Raw genomic sequence first — 16,380 nt, 5'->3', positions numbered from 1 at the left:
AACCCCCTTCCCTACGCGGCTGATCAAGCCGCCCTGATGCGCCAATCTGTCGTGTCATTCACTGATCCACCAGCATAACCGTTCAGAGCTATACAGTCTTTTTGGTTCTGTTTCGTTGTTGTTGTTGTTTTGTTTTGTTTTTAAGCAAAATGAAAAACCTTTCTAGTAGGGTTGTTGGGGGGAGGGGACGGGCAAAGATACAAGCCCCAGCCTTTAAGACTTTGACTACTGTACGTAAATATAGATGTGTGTAAATATAAGCACATGCATATTTTTATGTGAAAACTGGTTTTAAGAAACTAAAAACAAGTCTACACTCTTATTGATACCATTGCAATGCAAATGGGAAAGTAAAGAGTATGGAGTGCAGTTTAATTTCATGCAGTGAGAAAATATACGTGTGCTTCTGTTAACATCCCAGAAAACCTAGCTTTCCATGCCTGTTGGCTTAGAATGGCAGGCAGGCACCCAGGGTGTATTTGTTTTCTTTTGCTAAGCAGAGATCTGGAATTCAAGGTGCTGATAGCGACCGTGGCTCCTCTCTCTAGTCACAGATCTAATGCTAGTGATTCAGTGTCACCTTTTTGAGCAGGACCTACATTTTTCTTCCTGTCAACCCAAAACGAAAATAATTTCAGTGTCGATTCACAATTGAGCACTAAGAAGGCCCTGACCCTGCAATCGGCCGCTTGAGTGGTTTGAGGGTTTTTTTTTTAAAAGTGGGCATTCTCCTTTAACCTCTACTTTTTTCAAAAGAAACAAAGGGCCCTTACCTGGGTTTCCTAGGAGCCTCTCTTCTCCGTCCCTGAAGTGGCCAAAAGCAAATCCTGGGGTGTGTAAACTAGGTAAGATTGTGATGCTCAAAATAACTAACAACATATTGGGGCTTGATAATGGATTTCGTGGGCTTTCTTCTTGCCTCTCCCCCATCCTTTAAAGAAAAAACTTATTTTTGAAAAGTATACACATACACATGATTCAGGTTTTTATATCATACTGTATTGGCAAGGATACCACTTTCATTGTGCTTTATTCCCCCGAATCTCACTCCTTTCTTTCTTCTTTACTTGTTTCCCCAAGTTTCTTTGTCTTTCCCCTTTACCGGCCCTGTGTGTTGAACACCACAAAGTCAAAGGCTGCAAGGCGGTTTCCTACATGTCAATCTATTATTTTTCTATGTTTAACTCTTGGATGCAGTATGTTTAGGTTGCTGGCTACTCCTGATTTTAAAAATCCTTCCTGGCAGAAGACGACCCAAAGACCCCTTTAGGTGAGGTGGATTTTCTCATTCTGCACTATCAGATCTCTGTAGACTGTGGGATGTTTTGTTTTCAAAAATAACCTGGGGATGAGGCCGGGGCTGGGGGGTACGATATGTGATTTATCATGATTTTCTCATTAATATTTATTACATGGATGATTTTCTTACCCTGTGTTCTTCTGAAAGAAGAAATAACTGCCTGGCACTGTTAGAGTCAGCTATCGAATGGCTGAAGAAGTTGAATATCTTTGTCTTCTCTCAAAATCATAAAATGAGAATTAGTAAAACACTAGATTCAAAGATTTACCCAGATTTTAAATTTTGATTTCTTATTCTGTCTGGGGGGTGTGGAGGATTGAGAGGGCTTTCTTCATTTTAGCTTTTACCAGAGAACCAAGCTTGCCTTGACCCCTTGTCCTTAGAATTGGTGCTCTGGGAATGTTGCTGTGAACCATCAGCGTTGGGGGCCATCTTCCTAACGGTGAACACAGCCTAAACAGGGAGCAGCAGATGAGAGAGTATGAAATTCTGTTTCCAGATGTTTATTTCTTTATGTAAATACGATGCCAATGTAAATCCTGTGTCAAGACATAGAGAATGGTGCTTTTTACTACAGTTAGTACGTGCATTTTGAGAACTACTCATGTTTCAGAGAATCTTTGCTGTGTATATGTAAACTTCTGTATTGTTCAACTGTTAACAAATAATAAATTATTTCATTATTAAAGAAATTTTGGTCTTCTGGATGTTTTGTATCCCAGTTTAGCCTTTCATGGTTTTTACTTACAGAACTGAGTTAATCAGGTTTCTTTTTCCTTTTAATTTCATGGAAAATTTGCTGGCCAAAAGTTTTCAGCCCTTGGATTCTGTGATGGGAGCTTTGATTGTGTGGCTCTGGTTGAAGCGCTTCCCAGCTGCTCTCCTCCCGTTTCTCCTGCTCATGCGCTCGCTCTCTTAACATCCCAGAAAACCTAGCTTTCCATAGGCTTCCCTGCGACCCGTCTGACCACGCAGGCTGCGTTCAGGCTGCGTTCGGGGCCGCACAGCAAACGAGACTGCCCCGTCTTTCCGGCAGCCCGTGGTCTGGTGGAAAAGAGGGAGATGCACTCACAGTTTGACGCAATATAGTCGGTGGTGGAATAAAGTCGTACAGGGACGGGCGGTGAGAAATCACAGAGGTGGTGGCATTCGAGTTGGGCCCTGGAGAAAGAGTGGGTGTTGGATGGAAAGAAACCTTGCAGGGAAAGAGAACAGCCAGTGCAACGAGGCAGGTGATGGGGAAGGGAGAGCTCCTGGGACTGGGGCGTGGCTGGGAGCCCGTGGTGTGTGATGGGTGGTGTGGAGACACCACACGGGGAAGGACCTCCTGTGTTGCACAAGTTACTGAGAGGAGTCACCTGATTTCAGAGATTCGTTTTTTTACATATTAACCCCTTGGTTAATTCACATTTATTCATTCATTTGACAAATAGGGATTGAGTGCCTAGTCTCTCTATCTTAGAGCTGAAGACAAACCAATGAACAAAACACACAAAACCCTGCCCTCTGGAGCTGCCTTTCTAGCGCAGCTGACTGGCGTTCAAGTCCTCGGCCAGGCAAGCTTTCTGAGCCGAGCACACCATCCTGAAGCGCGTTCCCTCAGCCGAGCGCTCGTTCAGAGTTAAGAGGAAGGAAAGAGGTATCTTTCTCTTTCTTGACCAGTGACTTCTTATTGTAAAAACCACCTGAAATTTTTGAAGGGTCTTTATGATGCCCTAGACGTAAATTATGATGGCCTGAGGGTCTTATGAAAAAAAGGATCCTTCTGGTATTTCTGCTTGGGGAAAGTAGCCTAGCTCTTCTGCTTTCTCCAAAAAGGAGGTACACATCTGGACCCTTCTAGGACATGTGATTCTAGAACCCATCTCTGTGGTCAGGCTCCGAATTGAACCCACCAAAGACTAAATCGCCAGCAACATGGAAGAAAGCTACGTCCTGCCCCAGCCTCAGGATCCCCGTTTACTGTGGCCGAGGAGAGGAGACTCTGAACCACAGGTAACTATGAAGACAGCTCTCACATAAAGATAGCCTCCCCTGCAAGAGGACAAATCTTATTTCCAAGGTTTCCTGACTTGGTTGGTTCACAGTAGCCTGATGAAAAGTGCCCTTTGTAATGCTGTTCGGACCCATGTCTTAATCACGGTCAGCTCGCACGTGCTGAGTGCTGAGTGCTCCACGTGCTCTGCTCCGTGCCCTGGGGAACTCTCACGGCCCTGGGGTTGAGGCCCTCATCGTGCCCATGTCACAGGTGAGGAAGCAGAGAGAGAGCCGAGGCATCTTGCCTCAAGTCCACGGAGCCGGTGAGCTCTGACTCCAGAGCCCTATACTCCCTTGCCTCCATTTTTGCAAATTGCAACTGTGTCCGATTCTAATCTATTTTCCACGCAGAGCACCTTTTTTAAGGCTGTGAGTGCAGCTACCTATTTTCCACGGAGGGGCCTTCGGTTCCAGTTAGTGGGGCAGAAACGCGGAAGGCACAAGACAATTGTGAATTGTCATTGCTAAGTCATTTCCCTCCCACCTCCCACCCACCGCCGGATCCCAACTCCCCTCTGAGCCTGCCGTGACCCAGCCACTCCTGACCCTGACGCAGGCCCTGTGGCAGCAACCCAGACTGCTCCTGGGGGAGCGCGACCTGTAGAGGAGTTGAAGGCGTTCTTCCGCTACCACGTTATTTGGGCTGAAGACCCCGTGACATCACTCTACTGATTCAACCGGTATTTACTAAATACACCTCCTACTTAGCCTCCAAGTCCCTGTCACCGAGTGCCGCTTTGTCCACCGCTTAGATGTCACTGTGACCTAGACAAGGAGGGACACACCGAGGCTCCCTGCCCAGAGACTCTGGAATAGCAGCCCCTGTTCCCATTGCCCACTAGGCCTTCGTTCCCATCAGTTTGGGACACTCAGCTTTCAGGGGTCAAGGGGCCCATGGGAAGCACTGTTCAGGGCTTGGCACTGGCCGGGTGTCAAGTCAGTTCTGCTCCCCCTCTGTCCCATGTGGGACTCTAGGGGCGTCCATGTGGAGCCCAGATGGGGTGGATGGGGGCTGCTGATTAGGAGTGAATAGGTTGCCCAGAGGCAAAGGAAGCCACAGGTTGGGAGAGAGAGGGGGAGTCCCTTTCAGGCAGACAGGAGGGCAGGCTCCGCCTGGCTGGAGCTTCTGGGAGCCTCCCTCCTTGTGAGTGAAGGCAGTGTCTCTGGTGAAGACAGGCTCAGGGTTTAGTGGGCAGCTGAGGCAAGCGCCAGCGCAGGAGCAAAGGGTATGGCCCCAAAGCCACGACAGAGCTGGTGGCCGAGGGACTCGGGGGCTGGAGAGTTTCACTGAGGCTCTGGGGGAGGAGGGGGCGCCTTTTATAGGATGCCCTTGGTCTCACCCGGGGGCAGAGATGAACAAGGACAGTCAAGGCAGGGAGCTCTGTGTCGGGGATCTGTCTACCTTCAGGGAAACCGTGACCCGGGAGAGAAGACACCTGGAGGGCCGAGGGGACAGAGAAAAGGGAGAAACACACCAGCCCAGCCAACCCTGTTGGCCACCCAGATGCCAGGCTGGGTCACACCTGGAGGCAGTCCCCAGCCCTGCACAGGGGCCAGTGGGATGAGAGACCCAACATCCATCTGCTGGAAAGTTCATTTAGTTACAAACAGAACGTCTGACCGACTCCTGCCCGGCCTTGCTAATATTCGCATTGCACAGAAGGTAGGATATGATGTTTTCATGAAGCGCTGGAGCTAATTCTGATCAACAAAGACGAGTGGGCTGGCCAAGTGGAAGGAGAGATCCTTAGGGGGAGCGCTGTGTCCCTTAGATACCCCGGAAGGGGGTCCTGGGTGACGGTCAAGCACACACACTCTGGTGGGATGGATCCACAGGCCAAAGCCAACTCCAGCCTTTCCTCTCTGGGTGACCTGGGGCAAGTGTCGTGGGCTCTATTTTCCCGGGTCTGTAAAGTGAGGATAATAAGAGTATTTACTTCTTGGGTCTCTTTGGGAGAATTAAGGGAGATGAAGTATGGAAAGCCCAGTGCCTGACGGCCAGGAAACATTTAATGCCTGTGAGCAATTATGGTTATTTCACTAGCAAGGAGAGAAGCTGCAGGAGTGTTGGGAACGTAACTTAGATTTTCAGGAAACAAAATTCTGACTTCAGAAAGAAATCAGCCTGGAAGGGAAAATTACATGAGAGGGTAGGGAAGTGTTCAGATATGTCATTCTGACTGTGCTATTTAGACAACACATTGTGGGCAGGAAGCGGTTAAACTGAAAGGAGGAGCAGAGAAAGGATGACTCAGGGACTGAAGGTGACAGGGTGGAGGAGGGGCCGTTTTCCGGGTGGTCCCTCACCTTGCTGCTACTCAGAAGGGCAAATCTAGCCCTAAGCCCCTCAGCCCTGCAGGGTAGCTCTCAAAGAGAAAGCAGGCAGTGCAGGGGTGGCTTTGAGAGAGGGCCTTGCTAAAATGCCTACACCTTCAAGGAACTCATCAAAAAAGTGCAGGATCCTCAAGTCCCAGCATTTGCATGTATCTTTCTAACAGCCAATTCAGACCAAAGGTAGCTAGCGCTCTAGCCAGACAGTCAAGGAAGACGCCACACTTCAAGTGTGAACTCTGAGCAACTACAGAGATGGTGACATTCTCTGCAACTTTGGAGTTAAAAGCTTGGGTCAAAGTAGTTGCCGGTCAGGTGCAGACTAGCACAGGGCATGGAACAGCATGGGGCCTAGAAGAGGCATCAATGGAAACAGATGATCAGGGCAGGAGGACCTGGGTGACATTGCTCTCTCTTCACCATACTTAGATCCTTTAATGTTGGGCAAAACAAACTTTCAGAACTCAGTGCAAGAATCTCATTGCTTTCCCTGAAGAAAGGGTGTGTGTTTCCTCAGGGAAACGGTGAATCATGAAACTGATCATCTTTCTCTTCTTGCTCTGGCTGCCAGGAAGCTCAGAGCCAAATGCACACCTCACCTTTAGAAATTATGTGAGACCCTGTGATTTGTAGATTGGTGTCCTAAACTCCCCCTAGTCTTCTCTCTGGCCTTGATTTTTATTTTTAAAATTTCCTATTTAGGGAGCTCCCCGGTGGCCTAGTGGTAAGGATTCCGGGCTTTTGTTGCTGTGGCCCAGGTTCAATCCCTGGTCAGGGAACTGAGATCCTGCAAGCCACACAGCCAAAAAAAAAATCCTATTTTAATGTGTGTAATTTTGGAAGTCATTTCAGGTCCACTCTTGTAGAGAACAAGGAGGATGGACATATAAGAGCACTGCCTATGTATAATGACAAACGTTCCGGTCTTTTCTTTTGCAAGGGGGGGGAAGTGAGGTTGACTAAGCAAGGGTGAGGTTATGAGGGTCAAGAGTGAGGAGAGGGAAGGTGAGTGTGTTTTTCTTTAAGTAGCGGAAATAAACTTGCCAAAGTATAGAAGGGAGCTGCCTCAGGGCGGAAGGTAACCGCACCTTGTCTAGAGGAACTGGGGCTCCTCTTCCGGGGGTTTCCACAGAGGCAGCGGCAGAGTCGACATGGGTCTGAGTCACCTGTCAGAAGCAGAAGGAACACCGCCCTTTCTTCCCAACTCAAGAAAGTTCCTTGGATTGAAAGTAAATGAGAATAACGTTCTTACAGGACTAGCGTGGAATCTGCTCTAGTGCATATTTTTAAAAAGTAAATCACCTGCAAATTTCAGAATTTTATTAACAAATTACTCATGGCCACACCAAGGTTAAATGAGTGGATGTGGGTCGACCAGCAAGACAGCGACAGGTGGCGTGAACGGAACACTATCCTTAGCCCTGACCCATTCAACAGGACCCCGGGAACTTGGAGTCAGGTGTGGCTGGCATGTTCTCCGCATCTGGGATGACCCCAGGTAGCAAGTTGGCGCCCAGACCGCCTGACAGAATCAGGAGCCAAATGTTCTTGGATGAAGTGAGGGGCGCCTTGGACAGATGCATTTTAAGAGATAGTACAGACTTCTGTACTTGGCCATGAATGCACCTGTCACAGAGGGGCTGTCGCCAGGCAGGTTCGATGCCAAGTCTCCAGAGTGAAGGGGCCACCACAGAGCAAAGGCCCTAGGTTACATGAAGAGGCCCGTAGGGCAAAGCAGAGCAAGGAGGGGCCCCGGGATGGGGTCTCAGGGCTCCAGACAGCACTGGGCCCAGCAAAGCTTCCTCCCTGGCTCTGCTGCCCTCACCCCACCCCAGGCTCTCCCCAACCCCCCATCCATGACCCTTTTAAAAGAGACATCAGATCTCAGCCTTCCTCGCTGGCCCAAACCCTCCTGTGGATCTCCATCCAGCTCAACAGCACATCTATGTCTCGTCAGTGGTGGGTCCCCACCTGATCTGGCCCTGGCCACCCTGCCCGAGCTCAGGTCCTACCGCCATACCCCTCGCTTACTCTGCTCCACCCGCCCTGGCCTGTGGGCTGGGCCTCTGCACTCGCTACTCCTGCCTGGAATGCTCTCCCGGCCACCTCCCTTCACTCAGGTCTCTGCGCAAACATCACCTTATCCATGAGGCCTCCCTGACCCCCTCAGCATAAAATTGCACATCCCCCATCACTTCAATCCACTATCCCCCTCACACTGTTTCATTTCTCTTTATCACCGCAGGACAAATCATCTTTTTGTCTGTTTGGTATTCAAATGCAGCTGTGCAAGAGCAGAGGCTGAACTCTCCATTGCGGCTCTGCCCCAGCACCAAGACCAGTGTCTGGCATGCAGTGGGCACTCAGTGACCCACATTGATGGATGGATGGATAGAAGCACAGATGGATGGATGGATGGGTGAGTGAGTAAATGAATAAGAGACGAACTTCTGGCTCAGAGCTGAGGCAGACAGTAGTCTCCAATGTCATATGCCCCAAGGACAGATGGTGAGACACAGGGAGTGAGGCTTCTACTACACATTAAGGACTTCATCACCATCAGAGTTGTATGAACGCAGCATAATGAGGGTCACGGAAAATGCCTGAGCTTTAGAATAATCCAGATGACTTGGTCAAAAACAAAAGCCAATCTGAAAGAAAACAATTTGGTTGAGAACAAGGTGAGAGGAAAACAATTCAGCCCGAAGGACAATTTGGTCTAAAAAAATATACTCCACCTTACTTTTCAAACATTGGAATTTTGATATAGCACGCAAGTGGAGTGCATCCTTTTGTGCCTTTTCAAGTATTTTGCTTAAATTTCAGAATAGTTTTACTCTCTGCTTTAAATTTCTAGCTAATATTTTAGCTATTTCTTTTAATTCTGTTCATTTAAAAAAAGTTATTGTGCAGCCTAGGGCGGCCGGCCCGGAACCACCTGATGAGATCTCTTCTCTCTAGGGATGGTGGAGCTGGAGAGAGACTCCTTTAACCCTCCTGCAGGATGAACCCCCTGCCAGAAGACATGGAGAACGCTCTCATGGGGGGTCAGAGCTCGCACGCTTCCCTGCGCAGACGTCCATTCCATCAACCCCACTCAACACATGGCCAGGATTGAGTCCTATGAAGGAAGGGAAAAGAAAGGCATATCTGACGTCAGGAGGACTTTCTGTTTGTTTGTCACCTTTGACCTCTTATTTGTAACGTTACTGTGGGTCATAGAGTTAAATGTGAAGGGAGGTATTGAGAACACGTTAGAGAAAGAGGTGGTGCAGTATGACTACTACTCTTCGTATTTTGATATATTTCTTTTGGCAGTTTTTCGATCTAAAGTGTTAATACTTGCATATGCCGTGTGCAGACTGCACCGTTGGTGGGCCATAGCGTTGACGACAGCAGTGACCAGTGCCCTTTTACTAGCAAAAGTGATCCTCTCAAAGCTTTTCTGTCAAGGGGCTTTCGGCTACGTGTTGCCCATCATTTCCTCCATCCTTGCCTGGATCAAGACGTGGTTCCTGGATTTCAAGGTGTTACCTCAAGAGGCAGAAGAAGAAAACAGACTCCTGAGAGTTCAGGATGCCCCGGAGAGGGCGGTACTGATACTTGGTGGTCTTTCTGATGGTCAGTTTTATTCTCCTCCTGGATCCGAAGCAGGATCTGAAAACGAAGCTGAGGAAAAGCAGGACAGTGAAAAACCACTTTTACAACTATGAGTGAGACTTCTGTTAAATGTGAAAAACCTTCACTGAAAGTCACCAGAGGGAAAAAAAGGACCGGAACTCGGGGTCTCCCTATTGAAGGTTGAAATGGTGACATCCACTGCTGACGCTACTGAACGGCTAATAAAGAATTTATTGATTGTAATACCTCACAGACATGGTACCATCTCCACATACATTTAGTCACCTGCCTGTGGCTGGTAAGATAATGTCATGATCCATCCTGTATTCAGTGAGACTGAGTCTGATCTGTCAATGAATAGTTGCAGAAAGTCTTGTGCTGTGTTCCTGATCAAAGGACTTCTTAATATATTGGAATAACACTTTTTTAGTACGCAAAATATCTTTTTATTTTGACTTGCAGAATGGAATTTTTTTGTTTCATGTCTCGGATTCCTTCTGTCTTTCTTTTTTAACTCCCTGCATTTCCCTTGTGTTTTTTTTAACTCATGCACATGCACTATTTGTACAATTTTAAAAGGTAATAAAATCCAACATATCAAAATGGAAAAAAAATTTATTGTGAAATGTCACTCATACAGATAGAAGTACATAAAACATAAATGTGCTGCATAGTAAATTATTATAAACACCACCCAGTCAAGAACCGGGACGCTGCTAGCCCCCAGGCGCCCCTAAATGCCCTTCCTGACACAGAACTCTCATAACCCAAAGGGACAGGACAACCCCGTTTCTGCCCTAATCACATTCTTTCTTGTCTTTATAATTTTGCCTCCTGAGGAGACATCTGTACCCACTGTAGTTTAGTTTTACTTGTTGGTTTTAGAATATTTTATAAATGGAATCACACCGTACATGTCTGTGTCTGGCTTCTTTCACTCAACAGTATGGCTGTGAGGTTTGTGTGTGTTGTGTGGTCGCAGTACGTTCCTTTTCATTACTGTGTTGTGCAGTTTGTAACAGCAAAATGTTGCAAATAATCTGAGTCTCCAAAAATAGGGAATTGGCCAAATACAGTATGGGAATTTACAAAACAGAAATTACCGCATAATCCTATTTTTGCTAAAAAGGAAAAACAAGGATTTCCTTTTTGAAAAGGAAAAGAGAGTGAAAGAGAAAGAATGAAGGAAAATACATCCATATGAATGTCTATAGAGAAAGGTCTGGAAAAATATGCCACATTTGACCTAGGGAGGGTGAGTGGGTGCAGGGTTCTTCATGATGTTTCTTTATATTTTTTTGGATTGACCTAATTTTCTGGTTTTCCTATAATGAGCACTACTGCTTTTGTAAAAGAAAGAAAAAAAAAACACTAGAAGGAATTTAAACAATGAAAAAAATCATCAAGCAATAATAAGCAACAATCAAAAAATGGTCGTGGAATTTTGGTAAGGTTTTAGGGGTTTTTTTCCCCTCCTAATTTATTTTCAGCCAATATTTCTCCTCTACTTGTTTGATGATTTTTGTGAATTTTTTTTCATAAAAAAATGTGATAAAAACAATGAATGTTTCCAACCACAGTTAACATGTTCATGAGTTTTGCAAATACCTTATACACTTGTTTAGTTAATGAAGACCTCTTTGTTGGTCATTTCAGCTATTCAAATTCATTTTCACCCACTTTGCCTTGCTCTATTTATAATAAATGCAAACAACCTAAACTCATTTTAGCCAAATCTTTGTTTGTCCAAACCGCTCCAGTGGACTGAATTGAACACTCTAAAGTCAGGCAGGCTTCAACACCAACCTCAGTTCAATCACTTACCATTAGAGCAACGCTGGGCAGACTAATTTTTCCCAATTTCAACTTCCCCATCGGTTAAATGGGGATAAAACCTGCACTGCAGGGGTTTCGTGAAATTTAGAAAGAAATGGCCACATCAGCACCGATGAGTCACGTCAGGCCCAGTCCCTCAGTCCCGGCACTGCTGACATTTGGGGCTGGGGAATCCTGTGCTGGGAGTGGGGTGGGGGGTGTCACGTGCACTGTAGGATGCTTTCCAGCGTCCCTGGAGGATGCCATTAGCAACCTCCCCACCCCCCAAAGTTGTAACAGCCTAATTGGTCTTCAGACATTGCCAAATGTGCCCTGGTGGCAAAACTGCCCCCAGCTGAGAACTGCTGCCTTAGACTTGTCCCTCTCTCACACCCCATAACTGAGGTCCCCAGGTCCTGCTGGTTCCTCCTCCTTGTTACCTTGGGAATCGGCCCCCTTCCCTACTGAGCCTGCTTAGCCTGGTCAGACAGCACCCGAGCAGCACAAAATCCCTACCACACAACCTCCCTTGACCCTGTCTTATTCCCTGCACCCTATCTGTAGGCTGTGGAACAGGAAAATACCAATGTGTGCTTTTGCTCCTGATTCTTCCATCTCAGTCAAGTAGCAGGGGCTTTTAGGGCTCTCTTACGTCCCTGGGCCAAAAGCCAGTGTTGCCTGTAAGACGGAAGATACTTTCCCCTCCCGTCTTCTGTACCTGCCCAAACCCACGAGGATGATATGTTCATTGGAGGGCCCAGGACGGGAGGTGTGGGGCGGCCTCAGGGTGAGTGAGAGGAGATGAAGAGGACAGATCTCACCGGACAGGGGCCAGACAGTAGTCAGTCCCAGGATACTGTGCAGCACCTCCCATCAGGCAGCTGCATGGGTCTGAGTTGGTACTTGAGATGAAGTCACGTGTTTTCTCTACTTAAGGACCCACAGCCACCCCCCGCAATCCGCCACAAACATGTTTTACTGCTTTTTAAGTCAGGATATACCGTTGGTGCATACATTAATGCTAACAGGGTTGATTTTTTTCTTTCTCCAAAAAGTATTAAATTTATAATGCACTTTTGAACTGATTGCCTCTTAGAGGTGAAGAAATCCGGCGTTGGCTATCCCTGGCCTTCTGGAGTTTCCTCCAAGGCCGTGCAGGCCCCTCCCACCTGGCCCTCCGTCTCCCCTGCCCCAGTCACCCCGTTAGCCGGCACCAGCCCGGCTTGCCTCCCTCCCGCCCCTCATATTTCTCCCTCTGCACTGCATCCTCTTGGGAAGCAACCATTTGTCTTTCGAGACTCAGTTTAAAGACCTCCTCTGTGGAGCCTTTCCCGGCCCTCAGCCCCACCACGTGACCCTCCCTCTGCCCCTGCACAGATGGGAGTGAGGAGGGGACGTGACACCGGGCCACTGTAAGATCCGGGGTTCCTTTGCCTGGCGGCCTCCCTCTTCAGACTGTAAACCCCTAGAGGGCAGGGCTCACTTCACACACTTCCCAGGACTGGAAGACGCTCTAACAGGAGCTCAGAGAGAAGGGGCAGGGCAAGGCCAGCCCCAGGCGAGTCCCGCAGGCGACAGGTGGAGAACTCACCCCCATCCAGGCTTGGGGGAGGCTGGCCCACAGAATCTGAGCAGTCAGAACTTGAGAACCGATTTATGAGCCCACAGTGAGAAACAACAGCTGGGTGGAGTGGGTGGCTAGAGTGGCCGGACCAGGGTTCACCCTCTTTGTGGCCCAGCCAAGGAAGCCACATTCATTACGCAGGGTTGCTTGGCAACAGTGGGCCCTGGCCAGGACAGTGCCGGACGGGACTGGAACTTGTGGCGGCATCAGCTCTGACAGCTGCCTCAGTGTCTCCTCAGGGGCTGAGGACCAGGTGGGCAGGCCAGGTCACCTGTCTGGGACGTTGAGGCTGGCCACTCCCTCAGCATGCCACAAGAGACGGACTTGTGGCCTTTGGTCTCTGACTCCAGCTGCCCTCCTGATGGACACACTGCGTCCTCAAGGTAAAGTAATAGCCATAGACTGGCACCTAAGCATACCTGGGAGCCTTAGCTCTCCTTATGATAACTGCAGTCTGATTTCATAGTTTATGAAAGTTTACTTGCTGCCAAGGCCCACCCACACCTGGCACTGGGTAGGTGATTAATAACTGGTTGCTTCTGGGTTGGTTTTTCATAGGCTATGGGTTAGCAATGCTGAAACTACTTTCTGGGTATTGAGGGTAGAGCAAATAAGTAACCTGGAGTCAGGTTTCTCATTGGAGAAAGAAGTTGCAAATATGGAAAGGGGGAAGATTAGAATAAACCCTGTGATGCTGCGTTGGAATTGGAGATTCAGTATGAACTCATATTTTAAATATATAGAAATATAAATATATGGAGAGAGTATGTATACAGATAGATACAGAAACATACATAGATGTACTATATTTTTTTCTGACCACTGAGAGGATCTAGGAGTAATGACACCCTAGTAGTAATAAGCACACCCAACCCCCAGATCCTGGTTTCTAAATACCAGACTCCACCAAAAGGAACCAGGGCTCCTTGGAGAAATGGCCAATTTCAGGGGTGGTACAGGGAAGGTACAAGATGAACCTAGAACATCTTGTGACAGAAAATAAAGAAGGGTTCAGATGATGGTGGGGACATGTCCCAAGAAGACAGAAACCAGTTTGAAGGGTTTCCCAAGGCCAAATTTAAAACAATTTGAGCATCAAAATAAATAATGATAGTAACAGAGTATAACTCAGTGAATAAAACAAGAGTCTGTGAGTCTACAATTATATAAATAAATAATAAACAAACAGGAAGGGAAAACTCTTCTTTAGAGTTGAGTGCCAGCTAACAAATGTAGAAGGGTAGAATTACAAAATCACCATGGGCAGGCAAGGATCATCAACAGGTCTAGTGGGTGACTGATGAGAAAGGCTACTTATATAGTCTCAGAGCATCAACCCAGAAGACACTCATTAATTACACAGGGAAGGGGACTTCCCTGGTGGCGCACTAGTTAAGAATCTGCCTGCCAATGAAAGGGACACGGGTTCGAGCCCTGGTCCAGGAAGGTCTCACATGCCGTGGAGCAACTAAGCCCGTGCACCACAACTACTGAGCCTGCGCTCTAGAGCCTGCAAGCCACAACTACTGAGCCCACATGCCACAAATAACTGAAGCCCGTGTGCCACAACTACTGAAGCCTGTGCACCACAACTACTGACGCCCGCACGCCTAGATCCCAAGCTCCGCAACAAGAGAAGCCATTGCAGTGAGAAGCCCATGTACCGCAACGAAGAGCAGCCCCCGCTCGCCGCAACTAGAAAAAGCCAGTGCTTGGCAACGAAGACCCAACACAGCCAAAAATAAATAAATAAATAAATTAATAAAAAAATTATACCGGGAAAATACATGCAGTTTACAGGGGGAAACCTGGCAGACACCACTTTGACCAACTAATTAAAGTTAACACCACCAGTAATGGAAAAAATAGGTATCCCGTGCCTCCTGATATGATCCACTGAGAAGGACACAATATCACTTTTGGATATTCCTGCCCAAAACACATAACCTGAATCTAATCCTGAGAAAATATCAGAGTCACCCAAATGTAGATTCTCATTCTACAAAATAACTGACCAGGCCTCTTCATAAATGTCAAGGTTATGAAAGACACAGACAGACTGAGGACTTGTTCAGATTAGAGGTTGCTAAAGAGACATGACCACTAAATGCTACGTGGCTGAATGGGATCCTGGATCAGAAAACAATTGTTTTCTTTCACTATAAAGGTCATTATTGGTATAATCGGGAAGATGTAATAAGGTCTGTAGATTAGATAATAGTAATATTATGTCAATGTTAATTTCCTGATTTTGATCCTTGTGTTGTGGTTATATAAGAGAATCCCTTGTTTATTAGGCAATAAACACTAAAGTATTTAGAGGTACATGTATATCATATTTGCAATTTTCAAACGGTTCATATACATCTAGATACGGAGAATGTGAGAGAGAATGATAAAGTTAATTGGTAAAATGTTAATATTTGGAGAAAGTAGGTGAACCATATATGGAAATTCCTCGTACTACTCTTGCAGCTTTTCAGTAAGTCTGGAGTTACAGCAAAACAAAAGCTTAAAAATAAATAAATGTTTGCTGGATAAAAGCATGAAATTATCTAGCACAGTTGGCGGAATTAGTAGTCATTTAGTGTAAGGTGGTCATTATTAAAGAGTATGTCTGGTGGGGGCCATGAGTTGCCCCTTAACTAGAGGTATCAGAATGTTCTAGGCCAGGGATTTTCAAACATTTGTGTGAGTAAGAATCACCTGGAGATTTTGTTCAGTACAGGTCCTGCTGCATGTCTGGGTGGGGATGAGAGCCTGCATTTCTAACAAGCTCCCAGGTCATGCTGTCGCTGCCTCTCTGCTGGTCCAGGGATCACACTTTGGGTCACAAGGGGGTGGATACAGCTGGGATTAAGACCAGGTGTTCTCGAGCCTGGCTGCACTTCAGGACCACCAGAAGAGGCATCTCTAATTGATCTTCCCAGGTGATTCTAATGGGCAGCAGGACTAGACCTTCACGTCATTGCCAGCATCTGTCTCCTCCTATCTGTCATCTCAAATTCAGACCCTCAGTCTGAATACCGCCATGGCTTCCAAGCTGCCTTCTTTGCTGCTGCCTTACTCTATCCTATACCCAGCAGCCAGGTGAATCTTCCTGCTCCTTCACTGTTCAGACACTTGTGTGCGAGTCAGGTGCGAACTCCCCACCCAGGGGTCCAGCCCTCTGTGACTTGTGGCCAAAGCCCACTTTACCTGGCTGCTCGCCAGCCTCTCCCTCCCCCTTGACACTCTGCTCCCAGGAGAGCAGCGTCCCCATCCTGCACCTCGGGTTCCCTGCACACAGTTGCGTTGGGAACCGCCCCCCGACACACACACGCAGCACCTGTCTTGTCTCACTCCGGTCTCCAGGTAAGAACCGCCACTTAGTACCTTCTTCCCCGGGGGCCTGTGCCATGATATGTCAGTCTGGCTGGGCTCACCCCAGGCGCTCACTTAACTCCAGGAGAGAGAGCTGGCTGAGAGCCTGGTGGTCAGACACTCTCTTCACTCAGAGCAGGGCAGGGAGGGTCTCTGTGGCTGGGACACAGGTCACCCTGTTCCTGTTCACCCAGGACAGGGCTCGGCACCCTGTCTGCGTGGGGAATTGCAGGGAGGGGACAACTTGGGTGTTGCCCTGAAATTCTGGCCTGGCACCCCGTTCCCCTGT

At 47.6% G+C, this 16,380-nt stretch overlaps 1 pseudogene; it reads left to right on the top strand.

Annotated features, from left to right (window-relative positions):
- Nucleotides 1–8,019: 8,019 nt before the first annotated feature.
- LOC103006472 (STARD3 N-terminal-like protein) lies at nucleotides 8,020–9,450 on the top strand (annotated as a pseudogene).
- The last annotated feature ends 6,930 nt before the right edge of the window (nucleotides 9,451–16,380 follow it).

The sequence above is a fragment of the Balaenoptera acutorostrata genome, chromosome 12, assembly GCF_949987535.1.
Source record: "Balaenoptera acutorostrata chromosome 12, mBalAcu1.1, whole genome shotgun sequence".
NCBI lineage: Eukaryota > Metazoa > Chordata > Mammalia > Artiodactyla > Balaenopteridae > Balaenoptera > Balaenoptera acutorostrata.
The sequence above is the reverse complement of the archived record's forward strand: the minus strand, read 5'-3'. Positions and strand labels throughout refer to the sequence as shown.